General features: G+C 34.4%; 1 pseudogene; it reads right to left on the bottom strand.

The window, feature by feature from the left end:
- Positions 1–377: 377 nt before the first annotated feature.
- LOC131813600 (tRNA selenocysteine 1-associated protein 1-like) lies at positions 378–22899 on the bottom strand (annotated as a pseudogene).
- Between the last annotated feature and the right edge of the window lie 132 nt (positions 22900–23031).

Consider the following 23031-nt stretch of genomic DNA (forward strand, 5'->3'; position numbering starts at 1 on the left):
TTGCATGCCCTTTGGCTCCTTGGTTGTTTATCCCTAAGTATTTTATTCTTTTTGATTCGATCATAAATGGGATTTCTTTTTTCCTTCCTCCCTTGCTTCTTTCCCTCCATCCTTTCTTCCTTCCTTCCTTCTTTTGAAACTTCTTCAACAGTATGAGCTGGTCCCTTGGTTTTTAAACTCAAGTGTCTCACTGTCAAATGACAGCAGCAGTGTTGCAGGAATTGTCAAAATCTCAGAATTGTCAGTTACTAAAAGCTTGCAAAACACTTTCAAAAAGGTAAAAGTTCTTCCAATATTTTGTTGTCATTATTCTTAAAAAGGAGTCTTTCATCTCCCTCACACAGTCCATTTTTGGCTTGTCCTTTGTCCTGGCTACATCATGGTAGGGTCTCTGATGATACTATGTCCAGGAGTTGCCAGTGACAGCCATCAGTGCATCCTACAGGTCTTTCCTCCATGAACTCCTTGTTGGCCTCAATCACATCCAGATGTAGCATGGGGTCTTCCAATGTGTAATCCCTAACTTCTTGATATCCCTACACAGTGCTCTGGGTATAACCATACTAGGTATAGCCATAGCTGTAGCTGCTTGTATTCTGGTAACTATAACAGTTCTTGCATTACTGGTAATAGTGATTGCAGCTGTAACTGTAAATCTGACTATACTCCACTGACATCATTTGGCTTGCTTTGAGGATTGCCATGCTCAGCTGCACTGGTTTAGGCTCCAGGACGACTATTCCTTGGCAGTAAGTCAAGGCTCACTTCTGTTCCAGTTCATCTGTGGTTTTCACAAAACCATAGTCTTTAGACACAGCTGTTTGGAGGCAAAATCACCTTGCCTCCCTAATAGGAGGGGTAAACTTTGATGAAGAATTCATATAGCACGTCATCATCCACATCTGGGGTCATGTCCCCCGCAAAGAAGGAATACTCAAGGCTGTTATCTGGTTGTTTCCTATAAGTGGCATAGCTCAGTTTAAAATGTTTTGCCTTAGCCAAAGCATCTTCTTTTCTCTAAGCCACCTTTTTCTCCCGTATAAAATGAGGGGTCGCACAGATGACCATTAAGGGTTTGCCAGCTCTATGGTTCTACGAACCCAGGTGTGCCAGCTTAGTGCAGCTATAAGCTAAGTAAAAGTGTGGGTACCAAAAGAGGTTTCCCATTAACTTTGTGAAAACACTACTTGGTTACACCCAACTCTCTGAATTCTACAGAGCAGTAGCCAGCTGAGATTTCAGTGAAACGGTTTTGGATAATTCTGATGCTCATCACAGTGTCCTCCGTGGTGGCAGAGGTTCTGGAGATGAAATTCTCATTTATGCAGGGCTCCACTCATTCATGCACAGGCTGGCCATGCCTGGAGCCTGTGTGGGATTTTATAGGCTGAGAAGGCTGGCTTAGGCTCCAGACTGCAGGGTAAGAAATGAGATTGTTTTCTTAGTTCATTTTGTTAGATAATTCATTATTAATGTAGAAATATGCAAATTATTTCTGTATCATTATTTTGTATCCTTTGACTTTACTGAATAGGTTTATTAGTTCAAACTGTTCCTTTTGTGGACTCTTCATGGTTTTCTATGTATTAGTTCATGTCATCTGTGAACAGAGACCATTTCAGTCTTCCTTTCTGATTTGGATGTCTTTTGTTTTCCTAGACTAATTAATTGCTCTGGCTAGGATTTCCAGTGCTATGTGTTTTGCTTTATTTTATTTTAGTTTAGTTTTTAAATTTTTCATTTATTTTTCATCATGACAAGTGTATTCTTTAAGCCCTATGCCTCAGACACCTGGGCGGCTCAGTTGGTTAAGCAACTGTCTTCAGCCCAGGTCATGATCCTGGAGACCTGGGATTGAGTCCCACTTTGGGTTCCCTACTCTGTGAGGAGTCTGCTTCTCCCTCTGACCCAACCCCCATGCCCTATCTACTCCATCCTCCCACCCACCTCCCCTCTGGTAACCATCAGTTTGTTCTCTATAGTTGAGAGCCTATTTCTTGGTTTGTCTTTCTTTTCTTGTCCTTTACTCCTTTGTTTTGTTACTTAAATTCTACATATGAATGAGAGAACATGGTGTTTGTCTTTCTCTGACGGACCTTATTTACCTAAACATTATACTTTCTATTTCTATCCATGATGTTGTAAATGGCAAGATTTCATTCTTTTTTTTTTTTTTTATGGCTGAATTATATTTTTATGTGTAAATATAGGAATATATATTTATACATATTCTGTGGTATATACATATGAATACATATTCACAAATATATACGAAATATATATATTATATATGTGATGCATATATAACCTCTTCTTTAGCCATTCAGCAACAGATGGACGCCTGAGCTGTTCTCAAAGTTTGGCTATTGTAAATAATGATGCAATAAACATAGGTGTACCTGTATCCCTTTGAATTAGTATTTCTATATTTTGGAGATAAATGCCCAGTAGTGCCATTTCTGGTCCAAAGGGTAGTTCTATTTTTAATTTTTTGAGGAAGATCCATACTCTTTTCCACAATGGTTGTACCAATTTACATTCCCACCAACAGCGTATGAGGGTTCCTTTTGTCTACATTGTTGCCAACATTGATTGTTTCTTGTGCTTTTAATTTTAGTCATTCTGATAGGTGTGAGGTGACATCTCATTGTGGGTTTGATTTGCATTTCCCTGGCGATGAATGATGTTGATCATCTTTTCGTGTATCTCTTGGCCCCTTGGATGTCTTCTTTGGAGAAATGTCTGTGTCTTCTGCCTGTCTTTTAATTGGATTATTGGTTTTTTTGGATATTGAGTTCTATCGGTTCTTTGTATACTATGGATACTAACCCTTTATTGGATTTGTCATTTGCAAATAACTTTTCCCATTCCAGAGGTCTCCTTTTAGTTTTGTTGATTGTTTCCTTCTCTATGCAAAAACTTTTTGTTTTTGTGCAGTCCTAATAGCTTATTTTTGCTTTTGTTTCCCTTGCTTTGGGAGACATATCTAGAAAAATATTCCTATGGCCAGTGTCAGAGAGCCTACTGCCTGTGCTCTCTTCTAGGACTTTTATAGTTTCAGGTCTCACATTTATGTCTTTCATCCATATTGAGTTTATTTTATGTATGATAAAAGAAAGGGGCCCAGTTTCATTCTTTTGTATACAGGTGTCCATTTTTCCCAGCACCATTTGTTGAAGAGATTTCCCCACTGCATATTAATTCTTCTTTTGCCAAATTGTCTATATAATTGTCAGTTTATTTCCAGAATGTCTTTTCTATTCCACTAATGTGTATGCCTATTTTTATGCCAGTACCATATTGTTTTAATCAATACTTCTTTAAAATATAACTTGAAATCTGGAATTACGATACCTTCAGTTTTGTTTTTCTTTTTCAACGTAAGTTTGACTACTCAAGGTCTATTGTGGTTCCCTACAAATTTTAGGATTATTTGTTCTGATTCTGTGATAAGTGTTGTTGGTATTTTGATAGGAATTGCACTAAATCTGTAGATTGCTTTGGGTAGTATAGATATTGTAATGATATCTGTTCTTCCAACCTATAAGAATGAAATGTCTTTCTATTTTTTTGTGTTGTCTTGAATTTCTGTCATCGGTGCTTTATGGTTTTCAGAGTATAGGTCTTTTACTTTTCGTTAAGTTTACTCCTAGATGTTTTATTGTTTTGGTGCAACTGTGAATGGGATTGTTTTCTTAATTTCATTTTCTACTGCTTTATTAATAGCATATAGAAATGGGACAGATTCCTGTATATTGATTTTGTATCCTTTGACTTTGTTGAATCCGTTTGTTAGTTTCGTACTTTTTTGGTGGAGTCTTCAGTGTTTTCTATAAATAGTATCATGTCATTTGTAAATAGTGATAGCGTTATTTCTTCCTTACCAATTTGGATGCTTTTATTTCTTTGGGTTGTCTGATTGCTGTGGCTAGGACTTCCAGTACTATTTTGAATAAAAATGGTGAAAGTGGACATCCTTATCTTGTTCCTGACCTTAGGGGAAAAGTTCTCCATTTTTTGACCATTGAGTATGATGTTGGCTGTGGCTTTTTGATATATTGAGATATGTTCCCTTTAAAACCTACTTTGCAGAGGATTTTTCATGAATGGATGTTGTATTTAGTCAAATGCTTCTCTGCACCTGTTGATATGATCATATGGTTTTTATCCTTTCTGTTCTTGAAGTGATGAATCACATTGATTGTTGTGTGAATATTAAACTACCCTTGCACCCTGGGAATAAATCCCATGTGTTGTGGTGTATGATTTTTTTTTAAATATACTGTTGCATTCAGTTTGCTAATATTTTCTTGAGGACTTTTGAATTTATATTCATGAGACATTGGCCTGTAGTTTTTTGTTTGTTTGTTTTTTGTAGTATCTCTACCTGGTATTGATAGCAGGGCAATACCAGACCCATAAAATGAATTTGCAAGCCTTTCCTTCCTCTTGTATGTTTTGGGATCATTTAAGAAGAATTAATTCTTTAATTGCTTGTTAGAATTTGTCTGTGATACTGGACTTCTGTTCATTGGGAGTTTTTTGATTACCTATTCAATTTCATTGCTGATGATTGATCTGTTCAAATTTTCTATTTTTTCCTGCTTTAGTTTAGGTAGATTATATTTTTAAGGGAATATATCCATTTCTTCTAAACTGTCCAATTTATTGACATATAGGTTTTCATAATATTCTGTTAAAATTGCTTGTATTTTTGTGTGATGTTGGTTGTCATTTCTTCTCTTTCATTAGTAATTTTGTTTGAGTTCGCTCTCTCTCTCCCTTTTAATGAGTCTTGCTAGAGGTTTATCAATTTTGTTGAATTTTTCAAAGAGCCAGATCCTGATTGATTTATTGTTTTTATTTTGCTTTGTTTTTTGTTTGTTTGTTTTACTTTTGTGTATCATTTATTTCTGCATTAGATTTTATTGGTTCCTTCCTTTTTCTGGGTTTGATTTTTGTTTGTTGTTCTTTTTATAGCTCCTTTAGGTGCACGGATAAGTTATTTATTTGAGTTTTTTTGTTTGTTTATTTGTTTATTTGTTTTGTTTTGTTTTGCCTCTTGAGATAGGCCTGTGTTGCTATAAACAAAACAAAACAAACAAACAAAAAAACTTTGCTGCATCTCAAAGATTTTGGACCACCATGTTTTCATTTGCGTTGTTTCCATGTAATTTTTTATTTCTTTGATTTCTTGGCTGACCCATTCAAATAACATCCAAGTGTCTGTGCTCTTTCCAGATGTTTTCTTGTGGTTGATTCATAATTTCATAGCATTGTAGTCAGAAAAGATGCATGCTATGATATCAGTCTTTTTTAATTTGTTGAGCCATGTTTTGTGGCCTAATATGTGATTTGTTCTGGAAACTGTTCTGTGTGCACTTGAAAAGAATGTGTATTCTGTGGTCTTAGGATGAAATGTTCTGAATACATCTGTTAAATCCATGTGGTCCAGTGTGTTCAAAAACCACTATTTCCTTGTTTTTCTGTTTGGGGTATCTGTTCATTGATATAAGTGAGGTATTAAAAGTCACCTATTATTATCATATTACTGTCAATAATTTCTTTTGTTTGTTATTAACTTTTTATATATTTGGGTATTCCCATTTTGGGTGCATACATATTAACAATTGTTATAACTTCTTATTGTATTGTTCCCTTTATTATTATGTAGTGTCCTTCTTTGTCTCTTATTAGAGTCTTTTTTTACAGTCTGTTTTGTCCAATATAACTACTGCTACCCCAACTTTCTTTTGGCATCTATTTGCATGATACATGTTTCCCCACCCTCTCACTTTCAATCTGCATGAGTCTTTTGGTCTGAAATGAGTCTCTTGCAGCATGTAAATGGGTCTTGTTTTTGTTTTTTATACACTCTGTCACCCTATGTCTTTTGATTGGAGAATATAGTTCATTTACATTCAAAATAATTATGATAGATATGTATTTATTCCCATCTTGCTAATTGTTTTGTGTTTCTTCTATAGATTTTCTCTGATCCTCTCTTCATTTGCTCTCTTTAATGGTTTGTTGGCTTTCTTCAGTGATGTACTTTGATTCCTTTGTATATATATTGTTGGTTTTTGACTTGTGGTTACCATTAGGTTTGTACATAATGTCTTTTGCACATAGCAGTCTAAATTAAGTTGATGGTCACTTAGGTTTAGACCCATTCTTTACTCCTCTCCCTTCCACATTTTAGATATATGGTGTCACATTTTACATCCTTTTATTACATGAATCCCTTGATTAATATTTTTACCAAAATATTTATTTTACTTTTTTAAAAATTTTTTTATTTTCATACTCTCACTTATGGTCTTTCTTTCCACTTAAAGTCCCCTTTAATATTTCTTGTAGGACTGGTTTGGTGATCATGAACTCCTTTAGTTATTGTTTGTCTGATAAACTCTTGATCTCTCCTTCTATTCTGAAGATAGCCTTTCTGGGTGGAGTATTATTGCCTGCAGATTTTTCCCTTTCAGCACTTTGACTATATGATGCCACTTTCTTTTTTTTTTTTTAAGATTTTATTCATTTATTTGACAGAGAGAGAGGGAGAGATCACAAGTAGGCAGAGAGGCAGGCAGAGAGAGAAGGGAGAAAGCAGGCTCCCTGCTGAGCAGAGAGCCCGACTTGGGGCTCGATCCCAGGATCCTGAGATCATGACCCAAGCCAAAGGCAGAGGCATCACTGAGCCACCCAGGCACCCCATGATGCCACTTTCTTATGGCCTACAAAGTTTCTGCTGAAAAATCTGCTGATAGCCATATGGGGTTTTCCTTGTATGTAACTGTCTTCTTTTGCTGCTTTATTTTAATCACTATGTGTCTCAGTGTGGACTTCCTTGGGCTGAATTTTGACAGGGGGGATCTGTCTGTATCCTGGATCTGGATCTCTGTTTCTTTTCTCAAATTAAGGAAGTTTTCAGATATAACTTCTTCAAATAAATTTTCTGGCCCTTTTCCCTTCTTCTGAGATTCCTATAATGTAAATATTATTACCCATGACAGAGTCATTTGGTTCCCAAAGGCTATTATCAATTTCCTTAATCTTATTTCCTCCTCTTTGGTCATTACTCTTTCAGTCTGTTAATTTGTCCTTCTGAGCTTGCTATTTATTCTGTCAAGTGGATTTTTTATTTCATTTATTGTGTTATTGATCTCTGATTGGTTCTTTTCATCTCTGTTAAGGGTCTCACTGATGTCTTCCACTCTTTTCTCTAGTCCAATATCTTTTTTTTTTTTAAGATTTTATGTATTTATTTGACAGAGATAGAGATCACAACTAGGCAAAGAGTGAGGTAGAGAGAGAGGAAGTAGGATCCCTGCTGAGTAGAGGTCCCAATGTGGGGCTTGATCCCAGGACACTGAGACCATGACCTGAGCTGAAGGCAGAGACTTAACCCTCTGAGCCACCTAGGCACCCCATCTAGTCCAGTGTCTTTTTGATCATTACTTAAAGTTCTCTATCAGGCATACTACCTGTATCCATTTTACTTTCTTCTCTTACTGTGGTTTGGGCCTGCTCTTTCACTTGGGAGATGTTTCTGTCTCCTCATTTTGTCTGACTTCCTCTGTTTCTCTGTGTTATGAAATTCAGCTACTTTTTTTGCTCTTCACAATAATGATCTTATGAAGAAGAGGTCCTGTAGTGCCTTTCAGTGCAGTGTTCCCTGTTCCCCAAGACTTGGCACTTCTGGGAGTGTCTCCCATGTGTGGTGTGGTATGTGCTCTTCTCTTGAGTCTTGGCCTTCTTTTCCTTTGGTCCAGCTATCTGCTGAGTTTCTTTGCCTATTGTGGATAGCAATGTGTGCATTGGTTTGCTTACAAAGGGAGACCTACACCTACCACTTTCAGAACTGAGGTCCTGCAAAATACATGAGTCAGGTGATGAGTTGTTGGCAGGATTTGTGCTTGTCTTTGGGGCCTGCAGTGCTGGGTCTCAGATACCCGTGACTGGGGAGGGTGGTTTCAGCTTGGTGCAAGCAAGTTAGGTGAGGAGTATGGGTCCCATTTTAGTTCCAAGTTGCTAGAGGGTGGAGGGAGAATGGCACCTGCTAGCTCCTTTGTTCCTGGATGGGTATCCCCATGACCCCTGTCTCTCCAGGCTATGCTCTGAGGTGAGCAAGTCATTCTTCCTCCTATCTGCTCCCAGTGTTTTTCAAATTGCTATTTCTATGTTGTATATGCAGAAGCTGTTTGTTGTTTGTCTTTCTACGTGCAGGAACTCCACTTCTTAATGCCCTCTGGGCTCTCCCAGAGACCAACTCACTGATTTCTAAAATTCCAGGCTTTAAATCCTGCTGGTTTTAAGAACTCATGAAATCCAGACCCTCACGTTCCAAGGCAAACATTACAGAGATTTGTCTTTCCCGTTCAAGGACTCTCTGGTATGAAAGTCTATTTTCTGCCCTTCTCCATACTGCTGACTCCTTCCCCAATTGTGGATAACCATGGTCTGTTTTCCTCACAGACACTTTGTGTCTGTGACCTTCTACCTTCTTCGATGTGGCCTCTTCCTTGCCTTTTGCTGTGGAGTTTGTTCTGCCAATCTTCAAGTTATTTCCTAGCTTATTTATGCTGATATAGTTATTATCTAGTTATACCCATGGGATGAGGTAAAGTTAGAGGGCTCCTACTCCACCTTCTTCCTAGTTGACCTCTTCCAGTGCTATGTTTAATAAAAGTGGTGAAGTAGGTATTCTTACCTTATTCCTGTTGTCTGAGGAAAAACTCTCAATTTTTGTGGGCTTGTCATATAAAGTCTTTATTAGATTAAGATCATTTCTTTTCATTCCAGTTTGGTGAGTGTTTTTATTATGAAAGAGTCTTTAAGTTTGTCAAATGATTTGTTTGCATCTATGAGAAGATCATGTGATTTTTATCTTTTGTTCTACTGATGTAGTATATCATATTATATGATTTTGGTATGTTGAATCATTCTTGTATCCAAGGTATAAATCCCACTTAGTCAAGCTGTATGATCCTTTTAATGTGCTACTGAATTCAGTTTGCTAGTATTTTGCTAATGATTTTGCATGTATGTTTAGCAGGGACACTGGCCTGTAGTTTTTTTTATAATGATTTTGAGATGGTTCTCAATCAGGGTTATTTTGGGCTTTATAAAATGAGAACAAAAATAACAGAAACGTTCCCCTTTCTTAATTTTCTGGGAGAATTTGAGAAGAACTGATGCTAATTCTTCTTTAAAAGTTTGGCAGAATTCACTAGTGAAGGCACCTGCACTTGGGCTCTTTGTTGGGGGATTTTGGATTACTGATTTAATCTCTTTATTAGTCCCAGAAACTTACTGATTCTTTTTTTTTTATATTTTCTATTTTTTTGTTGAAATTCTCATTTTGTTTATCCATTGGTTTCACAAACTTGTTGAGTATCTTGTGATGGTTATTTCAAATTCTTTTTCAGATAATATACATACATATACATGTATATATTTAAGATTGATTTCTGGAAATTTATATTTTACTTTTGATATGGCCATTTCCTCCTTTTTCCTTCACATGCCTTATAATTTTGTGTCGGTATCTATGTATTTGAAAAAATAGCCACTGCCTTGGTACAGGAAATGACTTTCACCAATCAGCTTAACTAGAGATTCTGGAGGCCTCTCAAACTATGGATGTGTCTCCTCTGGACTTGTGCAGGTAGATTCTTATTAGAGGGATTGGCTGACTCCTTCCTTCTCTCCTTCCTTCCTTCCTTTTCTTTCTCTCTCTCCCCCCCTTTTTTTCAGGAGCTTGTAATCTCTTGCTCCCTCTAATGTTTGTCTAAGGTACTATGGATACTCTGAAGCAGCAGCACACTACCCAGATCCTTTTTTGTTCTCAGTAGCATCTAGGCATCCAGTCATCCAGATTGCATTGAGTCCCATCAATGCCAAAGTCAGACTAGCCAAAAACTAGTCTTTTAGGCAGTCCCCTGAAAAGCTAGAACATTGGACATACGTTCCATTCTTCTCCTTCCCTTTCCTCTCCTTCCCTTCTCTCTAAGGAGGAGAGGTCCTTAAGCTTTATTAGTTTGCCTGCTTTACTGCAGGTCTGCTGGAGGAGTGATATGCTGTCCAGCTCTTTTTTTCTTCTCAATGATTCCCAGGCATTTAGAGTATGCTAGGTCCCACCCACACTCTGAAACAAGTGAAACAAAAACAGTCCCTCAGGCAGCTTCCCGAAATGTCAGAATATTGTATATTTCCCACTCCAGAGTTAGACTGAGAGGTAGAGTTTCTTCCTGATCACATGGCACTATGCTGTGTGGGAAGGACTATGGTGAGAAGGTGCCATGAATTTTCTTACCAGCTCAATCAATTTGGTTTTGCACTTAATTGAAGGATTGGAGCCCCTTAATTAGATTCTGAATTTTTTTTCACAGAGAAAACTAGTTTATGTATTATTTCCATGGGAGGAAGGAGGATCTGAGACTTCCTATTTGTCATCTTCATAATGTCCCAGGTAGACCTTTAATATATATATATATATATATATATATATATATATATATATACTATGTATGCACATCTTTCTTGATAGACATCATTATTTAATTCTTAAGAATAAGGTTTAGTAAATTTTACAAGTTATATAAAATTTATTTGATATGACATTTAAAATTTAATTTTAATTTATGTTAACTTATTAGTAATCTGGGATTCCACTTTCCCTAAAGCTTCCATAGCATATGGAATATGCTCACACTGCCCCTCAAAAACAATAAGTCAACCACAATATGAGCAAACAGATTCTACTAAATGTTTCCTTAAACATGTTTATTTTAATCTCCACAATTTTGCACTTTGTTTCTTCTTGTATAAATCTCCTTCCATACATTAGTCCAACACATATTTTTTCCCACTTGATCTCATGCTATCTTTAGGATATTTTCATCAATGTACAAAACCACAGTAGTCCCTCCTCTGCTAATCATTTTTAGTATACAATGTACCTAACAGTGGTTTTCAAGTTGTTTTACTCATTAATTCTAAATAACTTTTTGGAAGAATCTATATTCCTCCTTCACACAATTTCATGATAATAACAAAAAAAATTTTTTTTAATTATTTTGCCATTTTTACTGGTTTTATTAACTTCTAAATTCAAAGTCTTTTAGTTGCAGTTATAATTGATTACCTGAAATGCATTTTAAGCCACAGGATACAGTATTCATATGGGTCTCTAACTACACAGACATCTGTTAGGTAATAAATCCAGGCATAAACAGATCATCAAATTGATTCATAAATTACAATAGAGGACAATCTTATGACCCAGAATGTTAAATATTGAGAAAGTGCAGAAGACACCCCAAAATTATATTTTATCAATAAAATTATTGAGTAGAGATATAAAAACAGGAGAGTTTGATATGAGGTAATTTAAATGCAATATATTATGGCATAATTAGAGATAAGTTTGCAAGGTAAGATATATATAACAAGTGAAGATGAGGCTCTATGTTTTTAAATGAGTAACACATAAGCCAATGGTTATTTTGCCTATTAAAGCATGTGAAGCCTGCACTGTTACCTAAATGATTAGGAATACATTTTAGTAAATGTAGCAAGAGACATGAAACGTAAAGGAATTACCCCTAGGTTTAGAATAACAAATGTCAAAATATGTCATATGTCTTCAAAATTATAAAAAATATTGCTGTGATATAAAATATATAAGCCAGGAGCACCTGGGTTAAGCATCTGCCTTTGGCTCAGGTCATGATCCCAGAGTCCTGGTATCAAGTCCCACATGGGACTCCTTGTTCAGTTGGGAGCCTGCGTCTCCCTCTGTCTGCCACACATTACCCTCCACCACTTGGGCACTCTCTCTCTCCTCCTCTCTCTGGCAAATAAGTAAAATCTTTGGGGGACCTGGGTGGATCAGTGGATTAAGCCTCTGCCTTTGGCTCAGGTCATGATCTCAGGGTCCTGGGATCTAATCCCACATTGGGCTCTCTGCTCGACAGGGGGCCTGCTTCTCTCTCTCTTTCTGCCTGCCTCTCTGCCTACTTGTGATCTCTTCCTGTCAAATAAATAAGTAATCTTTAAACAAATAAAATAAAATATATAAACCAAGCTAAAGTACAAATACATGTGGAGTAGTGGTCACAGAACCAAATACAGAGTAGGTTCTCAATCGTTTAAAGTCTAACACTTTAGATTATAATAATTCTAATCAAATAGCCAATCTGGACAAGCTGGCATAGACTTATGTATCCATGTCATCATTCACCCTTCCCCAACCAACAACCTCTGTAAACCATGGAAACAATGCAAGAGGCAGACAAAGGAGTATTCTGAAAAGCAGAATGAAAAAGAAAGATTGATTAGGAATCCCAGGACTGGAGGAACAATATTCAGGCAAGGCCTCTTGTCATTCAAAAGCTGAAGGCCCAGCATCTCTTGAGTCCTGACCTTCCAACAGAAGTTGGTCTAGTTATGCTAATTACTCCATAAGGTTGAATTAGGTGTTCTAGCAAACCCAGGGACACTACCAAGAAATATCAACTAAGAAGCCAAGCTACAAAAAGCAGTCACAAGTATGTCATCTTGTTGCACAATTCAAATTCAGCCAGAGATGCAGATTTAACATTAAAGAATAAAAATGATATACCATGAAAAGATTAATTGCAAAGGGAAAACATGAGTGATCATATTAATATCAGATAAAGTAGGCTTTAGAGTAAAGAAAATTACTATAAGCAAAAAGGGACATTACACAATATTTAAAGGATCAGTGTACCAGGAACATATAATAATCTGAAATGGGAAAGCAGCAAACAACAGAGCCTCAAAATATATGAAGCAAAACTGACAAAGTTGAAAGAAGCAACACACAAATCCACAATTATAATGCAGGCTTACATGTCCTACCCTCAGCAACTGATATAATTATGAGACAGAAAATCAGCAAAAATATAGAAAATCTGAACAATATTATAAACATCATATTTTTTTGATATCTAGAACAGCCAACCCAAGAGTAGGATACATTTTTTAAAAGAATGTTAAAATATTCCATATCCTTAGAAATCATATAAACCTTAACAAATCTAAAGAAATAGAATAGTACATTTTTAACCTTTATAGAACCTATTAGAAATCAATAAAATAAAGATACCAGTAAAACCTCTAATATTTGGCAATTAAAAACAATACTTCTAAATAATCTACTAAAGATGAAGTTTGAAAGGAAATAAAACATTCATAGAATTAAAACGTGAAAATGTAACATGTCAAAAATATATGTGATGTTATTTAAAGCAATGCTAAGAGGACTATTTACATTAAATTTTTATATTAAAAAAGAGGAAAGTTCTCAAATCAATAGTTAAACTTCCAACCTCAAAAAATAAAAGGAAGAACAGAAAAACAAAAAGCAAAACAAGTAAAATGAAAGAAAAAGGATAAGATTTTAAAAATCAATGGAATCATAAACATAAAAATAAGGGAAAATCAATAAAACAAAATTTGATTATGAAAAAAGTCAATCTCAGAAGTTAAGAGTTTCTATAACATTTTGAAATGAAATTATAGAGATGGAGACTAGAGTAGTTATTCACAGAGATTATGGAAGAGTAGAGATTAAGGAAGAGTAGACAGAGGGAAATGGATATGACTAGAAAAGGGGATTATATGGGATCCTTGTGATGGAGCTGTTGTGTATGTTTACTATTTTTTTTACAAGTCAGACACATGCAATGTACACATCTGGTAATAAACTCATATGATAAAACTATATAGAATTAAATGCATATGTACAAACACACACACAAACAAGTGAGCTTATTTAAAACCTGTGATATGGTTGTCTGGGTGGTTCAGTGGGTTAAGCTTCTGCCTTTGGCTCAGGTCATGATCTCAGGGTCCTGTGATCAAGTTCCACATTGGGCTCTCTGCTAGACAGGAAACCTGCTTCATCCTTTCTCTCTCTCTCTGACTGCCTCTCTGCTTACCTGTGATCTCTCTCTGTCAAATAAATAAATAAAATCTTTTTAAAATAAATGAATAAATAAATAAATAAAGCCTATGATATATGAATAAGTTTGGTAGATGATATCGGTATTAATTTCCAGAACTACAATTATGTAAGATGTTACTATTGGAAGTAACTGGGTGAAATACCTACTATTTTTTTTACAGTTTCATGCGAATTTACCAGAATCTCAAAGCAAAAATTTTTTAAAAAGCACCATAAGCAAAACTAAAATACAAGTGAAAATGAATAAAACAACAAAATCAGAACTTTTTCATCAAAATGAGCAAAAAACATTGGCACACCGTTCCCAGATTTTAAAAATCCTACAGATCAATAAAAACCAAAATAAATCAATAGTGGAAAGGTAAACTATATGATTAGATAATTCATGGAAGAGGAAATGGATAATAAATATATAAAAATGTCACCCACACAGTCATAAAATAATCACCAGTTTCAACTCCTTGCCACCATCAAAAGAAATAAAAAGAGAGAGGAAGGTCTATGACTGTTGCATGACCAATGCCTGGAACAATGACTGGCATATTGTACAGACTTTATAAATGTTCATTAAATAGATAAATTCTCTATAAGTAGTAATCAGAATTAAGTTGGCATAGGCTAGCAAAAGGTTAAGTGACTATATCAACTGTTGGTGAGTATGTTACAAAAGGGGTAGACACTGTAAGAAAATACATTACTAGAGCAAATTTAAATCTGGAAATATTCATACAATGCAGTTGCTTTAGCATTCCAATTTCTGGTTTTGATCCTAAATAAAAACTAGCATATGTATACAAAGGGACAAAAAGAAGGAATTTTTATGTACTTTTGTTTGTAGAGAAAAATAGTTAAAAGTAACCAGAATACCCACTAAAAGGGAAAGGTCAAATATAAACCTGTTCATTAACCAAGAACTATTATAGCAATATCCATACATTTATATATTTATTTAATAATGACTTAAATGGTACTTAATATTTGTTAGAGAGTGTTCTCGGTGCTTTACGAATATTAACTTGCATGATATTGATAATCTTATAAGATAGGCACAGCTTTATCTTCACTTAAAGATGAGAAAACTGCAGTGAAAACATTTATAAAATGTGTCCAAGTTCACAGAACTAGTACAAGTTGGAACTAAAATCCAAACCCAGGCAGTCTGGGTCTTAATTGCTCTTAACAATTATGCACGCACACGCACATACACACACACACACACATTGTTAAATAACCTTAGTAAGAGGAGGAATGTTCTTCACATATGTCAATTATAAAAGTTTTAGAGTATTATATAAGAATATTATATAGAGAGGCACATATTCCTGCTTGCTTGTTTTATTTTTATATATATATATAATTTATTTTTTTATTATGCATTTTTAGTGGTGCATGATAGAAATCAAACTTACATTTGTAGTAATCTCTAAAAAACCGAAGAGGGAGAGATTGGGCATAAAGCTGATCACAGCTGAAGTTAACGAGGTTAGTCATTTTAAGTTAAGGAAAAGAGGTCCATATAATGTTAGCCATGACCTTGCTTACTACTTAACTGAAACTGAAAGGGAAAAGCCAATTAAATTCTGCACACTCCTTCCATAATGTTGATCCACCTATCCAGAATCTGCACTCACCTACATTTTCCAGCCTATCACCGTGGCTGAATTATCCACATTGTTATTTAGAGCTACTCTTAACAGGTATTCACTAAGCCACAGCCCTTTCATTTGTAAAAGACTGTAAGCTAGTGATTCTTCTACATTTGTCCCTTTATTATCATGTTTAAATATCTAGTGGTGGGGGTGGCATTGCTTTATATACTTGATCTTATTTCTCCAATTCTAAGCAAATTTTTAAAAATAATAAAAACTTTTTATGATTTTGTTTCTTCTCCGAGCTGCTACCATGCATCTATTCCACTTTTTTTTCCCCACAGAAATAAAAGAATTGTCTTAAAAGAATTTTAAAAATGTCTTTATATTTCTATTTCTAAAAGCCCTGCCAGTGAAAATATAAATGAGTACAACCTTGGGAAAAACTGATTTATCTAATAAAGTTGAAAATCTTAACCTAGGAGTTTACTCCCAGGTATGTATTTTATAACATATCTTCTATATGTTCACCTCTAAACATGTAAAAGCAAACATATAGAATATGTGTTGTTCAGGAGAGAGAGAAAAAAGGCACAACCAGAACTTCTACCAGTGTTCATTGGTAATCAGTGGATTGATAAATTATAGTATAGTCATAACATAATATAGTCATAAAGTAGTACTTTCTACAAGTAAAAAAAAAATTATTGCTTCATGCAGTTACATAATTGAATCTTGGTAATACCATGTGTAAATAACAAAAGGTATTAAAAATAGGTATAGTGCATTCCATTTTCAAAATGCAAAACCATGTCAAAGTACATACATTTAGGGATACAAAGTTAGGTTATAAAGCTGTCAAGAGTAGCATGGAAATTTTACACAAAATTCTGGGTACAAAACATTTTTAAGGGTAGAAAGATTGTAATAGTATCTAAAGGAGTACATAGGGACTTCAAAGATGTTGGATGTGTTGTTTATTTAAGCTGGGGTTTGAGTATGCCAGAATACCACCATTGAATTTTACAGAATTGTTTCAAGAACATGTAAAAGATTTGCTGGGATTAGAAAGTTTTTGTAAGCATAAAATTACAGCAAGAAGTCATAATTAGCAGTGCAGACATTTCTATGATAATGTTTTAAGTTATTATATTTTTCAAAAAAATAAATACAAGGCAATACGGTCTGGTAGGATATAATAGGGAAAATGTTATTCATAACTTTCTTTAAATCAAATAGAGAAAAAGAAAAAATAATATAAAATTAAACAAATAACATGAGTAAGGAAAAGTAAATTCCTTCACAGTGAAGTGTTCATCTTGATGGTATCAGATACAGACAAGTAAAGACCTCAAGGTCGTGCAACCACTAAGTACAAGGAGGAATCAAACGCAGGTCTGCCTGAGTCTGAAGTCCATGCTATAAATAACAACACTACAGAACTTTATCTGGCTCAAGGGGAAATCCATGTATTTATCTCAAGGATTTCTAAAATATTTTTAAATATCTAATCTTTTAATGAAAAAGCAATCTTGTATTTTAAGAAGACTAAAATGTTTTAGATATCTGGTAAATAATACCTACATTTTTTTGTAGTATTGATAAGACTTATTTAAAAATACTGAGAAGCTGGGGCGCCTGGGTGGCCCAGGGGGTTAAAGCCTCTCCCTTCAGCTCGGGTCAGGGTCATGATCTCAGGGTCCTGGGATCAAGCACCGCATAGGGCTCTCTGCTCAGCAGGGAGCCTGCCTCCCCCACTTCTCTGCCTGCCTCTCTGCCTACTTGTGATCTATCAAATAAATAAATAAAATCTTTAAAAAAAATTCATATATCCAAAGCAAAATTAGAGTTAACATAAAGAGATGCTTCTAGAGAACTTAATACTTCCAGATCCTTCTTGACTTTGCAATTATTGAAATTGATGTGGAAAGTTTTGCATTGTCTACTTAAGCCTGTCAACAAGAATTGAAATTAAATGTTTGTCGATTTATAGATACACATACAAGTTTACTGGGATTACATTGAATATATAAACTAATTTTAAGAAAACTGATACCTCAAAAATACTGAGTTTTGCAAAGTATAAATATGGTATAGCTCTTCATTCTTTAAGCTCTCCTGTCATTTTCCTCATTTTGTAGTTATCAGTGTAGTGGTTTTCCACATTCTTCATTAGGTTTATTCCTAGGTATTTAATTTTTGACCCTATGTAAATGACATTCTATCTCAATGTAAAATCCCAAATACTGGATGCATGTATATAAAAATAGAATTGATAATTGTTTACTATCTGGCAGCCTTCATAAATTCACTTATTAATTTGATTATGTTTGGAAATTGTTTTGGTCTTCCGTGTATACATTATAACATCAGCTTGTAATGGCAGTTTGGATCATACTTTCATATCTTTATATCTGTAGTTCTTTCTTCTTGCCAAATAGGAGTATAATAGTGAATATATTAGTTTTGTCCTTATTTCATGGGAAAGTCTTCAGTGTTTCTCTTTTAAGAAGATGTATCCTGAAGGTATTTTGAAAATAATGTTTCAGCATGTGAAATTTCTTTCTATTCTTAATTTGCTGAGAGGTTGCTGAATTTTATCAAATAATTTTTCTACATCTATTTAAATAATTATATGTATACTTTATTTTTTCCCTTTAGAATCTGACTAATACAGACAACTAAACTTTGGGAATTTCTAATATTAAATCACCTTTGGATTCGTTGAATCTAGATAATAGGAATATGAGCATTCTTAATACACTTCTTTCAGCTTTGGTGCATGTTTGAAATATTTCAAAATAAAAATTTAGGGGACAATCAAGTGTGGAGTAGATGGCCAAGTAGAGTTACTCATTTTTGGTTAGTATACAACATACACTGAAACATTAGACACATGTAAATGACTATATAAGGAAAACCATGTACTACATCACAGAGGAACTGGCCTTTGACAGCATGCTCAGAAGCAGACTAGAGTGGAAAAGATACCATTTTCACCCTATTGTTGGGAAGCTAACGTAGACTTGATCAGTACACTTTCAGCTCTGATCTAATAATTTGAATTTCAGGACCACTATATAATACATTTGCATTGTGAAATATTTAAAATGTTAAAAAGATTTAAAAAATGAACATACCATCAGAAAACTTATGGAATAGTATCAAAAGAGTATCAAATTATATCAAATTGTCTCCCACACTCCTTCAGGTCAGTCATACCATCTCTAATTGCCATTGACCTTCACTTAAACTGTACAACCAGGGTGGGGGGAAGTATGATTTAAGTAAGAACATAAAAAATAAAAGATAATTTACATTATGATGATAAACAAACTACCACAATTATATTTTACATAAGCCTTTCTACCTGAGTAATTCCCTTTGAAAAATGAGCATAATGGAATCAGGAAATTACAAATTACATGACATACTTATTTTATAAAAAATAATCAAATTGAATTAAAATAAAAATTATGTTTCTATAGACTGGGAACACAACCTTATACACCTTCCTTCCTTTCCTATAGCAAGTTGTGCATTCATTGAAAAAGAGATTTTCCTGACCTCATTTTCACTGGGCTACTTTCTCTACAAATAGTAAAGGTCTAGTTATTATTAGCAGTACCCAGTAGACCTACAGGTGAAAAGATTATTGAATATGGCATACATTTTGTTAGGAAAAGGCACTAGAAAGAAAAATACAGCTGCAAGTTTGTTATAAAAGTATGCTTTTGCTTAAAGGTAAATTGCAAAAAATTTTTCTTCTCTATTTTAATTAGGCAATCCCAGGCATATTTTATGTGCACAATACTTCAAATGGTGAAGAAAACGAGTGTAATTTAGCAACTAATAGTTTTTAAAATAGCCTTTTAAGATATTTTTTTGTTGGTCTCTTGAAGTTCTACCAGCTGGCTTGCAATTACAGAAATGCTATAGAACGTATCACTCTGGGACAGAGGAATTACTGGAAACTTTAGTGGAGTAGGATCAAAGGCTGACAAGGGGCTCTACTTAGAAGATAAAGAAAGTACAATAGGGTAGTGAAAAGTTTTATTTGAGATCATTTCCTTATTTCTCAAAGACTGAATAAAACTTGTGAAACATCAGCAATCCACTTTCCTCTGACCTGAACTTCTTTAAGCCAACTGCTGTAGTTTAATAGTTTGATTTGTTGGGAGGAAAAAAAAAAAAAAAAAGAAAGAGAAGAAGAAAAGAGAAATAAGCTGGTTTTGTTGTATCAATTATGTAGTCATGTCAGGATATGGAGTCCCTTATCCAAATGTGCTTTTAGTTACAGAATACTTATATCACATATGTCATATATTTATAATTATTATAATAATATAAATAGAATTTATATTAATAAAAGTATTAATGCAAATAAATTTTACATTAAGATAATACAAATTTTAAAAGATAATACAAATATTTCTATAGATAGAAATTGACTAAAGTAAGATATGTATTATATAACCTTTAATCTACTCAGTCATAACATAAGATTTAATGACATTTTTTACTGATAAATTAGAAAACTTTGGTGGACCTCCCTTTCCTTTCCTCTCTGATTTATTTTCCAAGCACCTACTGAAAGGTATCAATTCCATTCTAAAATGGATCTATTTATTATATAGACTAAATATCCTATTCCTGTTTTTATCACTCTCTTCAGCATATTCAAGAACATTCTCTCTAAAGCACTTTAATAGATATTTACGTAAATATCTTTAGTAGCAGAAAACAAAAATAAGAAAAAAAAAAGCATCTTTTCACTTCTAATGTGTCCTAATTCTAGGTTTCACTTCTGTGCTTTCATGTTAGCAAACTACAGCTTAGAGAGCAAATTCTACACCTCCTGTCACTGTGTATTCAACACCCACTATTTATTTACTCATTGATTTATACTTCAGTTTTATTAATCTACTGAACTTCAGTTGTCAAGGCCATTAATGACACTCATATTAGTAAATATGCTAAACATATATGTTTTTTTCTTAATGAAACTCAGAAGTATTTTTCATTGTTGACTATTGCCTCCCCACATCAGAGTTTTCTTTTCTATTGGCTTTCTTGACACTAGTCTATTTCTCTGGCGCTTTCTTCTCAGTATTTCTTGAGTGCCATAAGCTGCACTAAAATGCTAAATGTTGATTTTCCCAGAGTCTTTTGCCTTATCTCATTTCTCTTCATTCTTTAACTACCCTTCTTGTCAGGGTGATCCATTCCATGAACCTACCTTCTATATGCTAATAACCACAAATCTACATTTCAAACTCATCTCTATTTCTCAAGTTCAACAAACATATATCCTGATTTTTGGCCTTTGAGAGCCATATAGCACCTCTGATCACAGCATAAAATAAATTCATTGTCCTTGTTTCTCAGAAATAATTTTCCACTATACCTTGTTTTAGAGGTGAGTACTAGAATTTACCACTGTTCATGGCACAGACATTCATACTGTTTTTATCTCACCTTACACCTATGTTATTGTCTCTTCCATCAAAGTCTTATATTTATTCTCTGGCTATACACCTAATTCCTTGAATATCTGGCTTTCTAGCTTAGTCCATTCCAACTGCTATAACAAAAATGCCTGTTAACAATAAATGCAGTTCTGAAAGCTAAGAGTCCAATACTTAAGCACTGTCAGATTCTGTGTCTGGGGAGTGCGAGGAGGCTGAGCTTGCTTCCAGGTTCATAAGCAACTGTCCTTTTACTGTGTACTCACACAGAAGGGAAAGCTCTTGAGGATCTCTTATCCTATTCACTAATCCTATTCACGAGGGCTCCACATTCATGACCTAATCATCTTCCAAAGGCCTCCCCTCCAAATATTATCACACTAGGGATTATGATTTCAACATATTAATTTTGGAGGGATATAACTATTCAGTCTATAGTACTAGCTCAGAGTGTCTCCTAATGCTTTGATCTAGAAATCATCATAGGAGATATCGGATGGCCATATAACACTGTAGCTTCACTGTTCTTATTTTGACTCTGAGGCAATTACCAGAAAACAAATTTCGAAAATTTGTGTTAAGAAATGTGAGCCTTTCAATCTGATTCTTTTCTTCACCCTCAAGGAAATGTACAGAAACCTGTGAAAACCTATTTTATCTTATGGCTTGATGGGGAGAGAGGACTAGTGGAACAGATGACAGCCTGGTAAACTGCTTCTTTCTCAAAGAGTCTAAAGTAAAATTTTCTGTAGCACATGTAATCTACATAGAGCATTTCTCAAATTTACCATTCAGAGAAAATAATTGTAGAAAATAATGAGCTAATAACCTACTCACTGAAGGAGTTTGGCGCCCACATCAATAATTTTCTTTATTTAAAAAAATCTATTAATCAGGTACTTAAGAGCTGAAGAGGTTAAATAGCCAAAAAGAAGGATAATTCCCTACTTTTTTTAAAGAGGAGAAAAAGATAATTTAAGAAATGAGATATTTAACACTTTTTTGAATTAGTATTCTCAGGTAGAATTAAAAATTGAAGGACACTTTTGTGTCTCAGTTGGTTAAGTGTCTGCTTTTGGCTCAGGTCATGATCCTGGGGTCCTGGGATCAAGTTCAACATCAGGCTCCTTGCTCAGCAGGGAGCCTGTTTCTCCCTCTCCTTGCCCCTCCCCTGCTTGCTCAGGTGACAAATAAATAAATAAAATCTTAAAAAAATAGAACTGAAAATCTATTGCAGTTTGCAATGAAAATATATTGAAGAATAGCTCTTTTAGTTCTTATATATTCAACATATTTTACCTCCCCAAAATAATTGATATAATGATTAAAAAATAAATTCAACTAAATACCCTAAAGCATAATGTAATCAATAAATTTTTAGTAAATATTCAAAAACAGTTAAAAGTTTCCTAATTTTCTAAAACTGTGATTCCTTAATAAGGCATGACTTTTTCTTTTTTTTTTTTTTTTAATCTGTGTAGTTTAGTGCCTAGCTCATCTCCCACCAGGGTGCTCTCCTTGAATCTGTGCTCTAGCCAAACCAACGTTCTTTTATCCAGATCACGCTCTTTCCAAGAAGATTTACAGATGCTCCACTTGGAAAGTAGTTTAAGAATTTTTCTTTCAGGTTATCTCCTACTTATATTTCTGATTGCAGCTTATGTTTCCCTTCCTTCAAAAATAAAACCTCGCTTTTATGAGTTTGGCTGCTAAAACACTTAGCTTATCTCATAAAAGTAGAAAAATGCTCTATGACTATCTAATTTCACTTACTATGTCCTCTAGGTTCATCATCTGTGTTGTAGAATATTACAAGCTTTTCCTCTTTTATGGCTGAATAATATCCCATTGTGCAAATATAACTCATAGAAATTTAAAATATAATGGTGTTTATCAGGAGTCCTGGGGGAGGGAGAATTGTGAAGTAGCTATCAATAGAATAGGTAAGGAGTTTTACTCATGCAAGATGAAAAAATTCTAG

This window comes from Mustela lutreola, chromosome 13 (genome assembly GCF_030435805.1).
Source record: "Mustela lutreola isolate mMusLut2 chromosome 13, mMusLut2.pri, whole genome shotgun sequence".
Classification (NCBI taxonomy): domain Eukaryota; kingdom Metazoa; phylum Chordata; class Mammalia; order Carnivora; family Mustelidae; genus Mustela; species Mustela lutreola.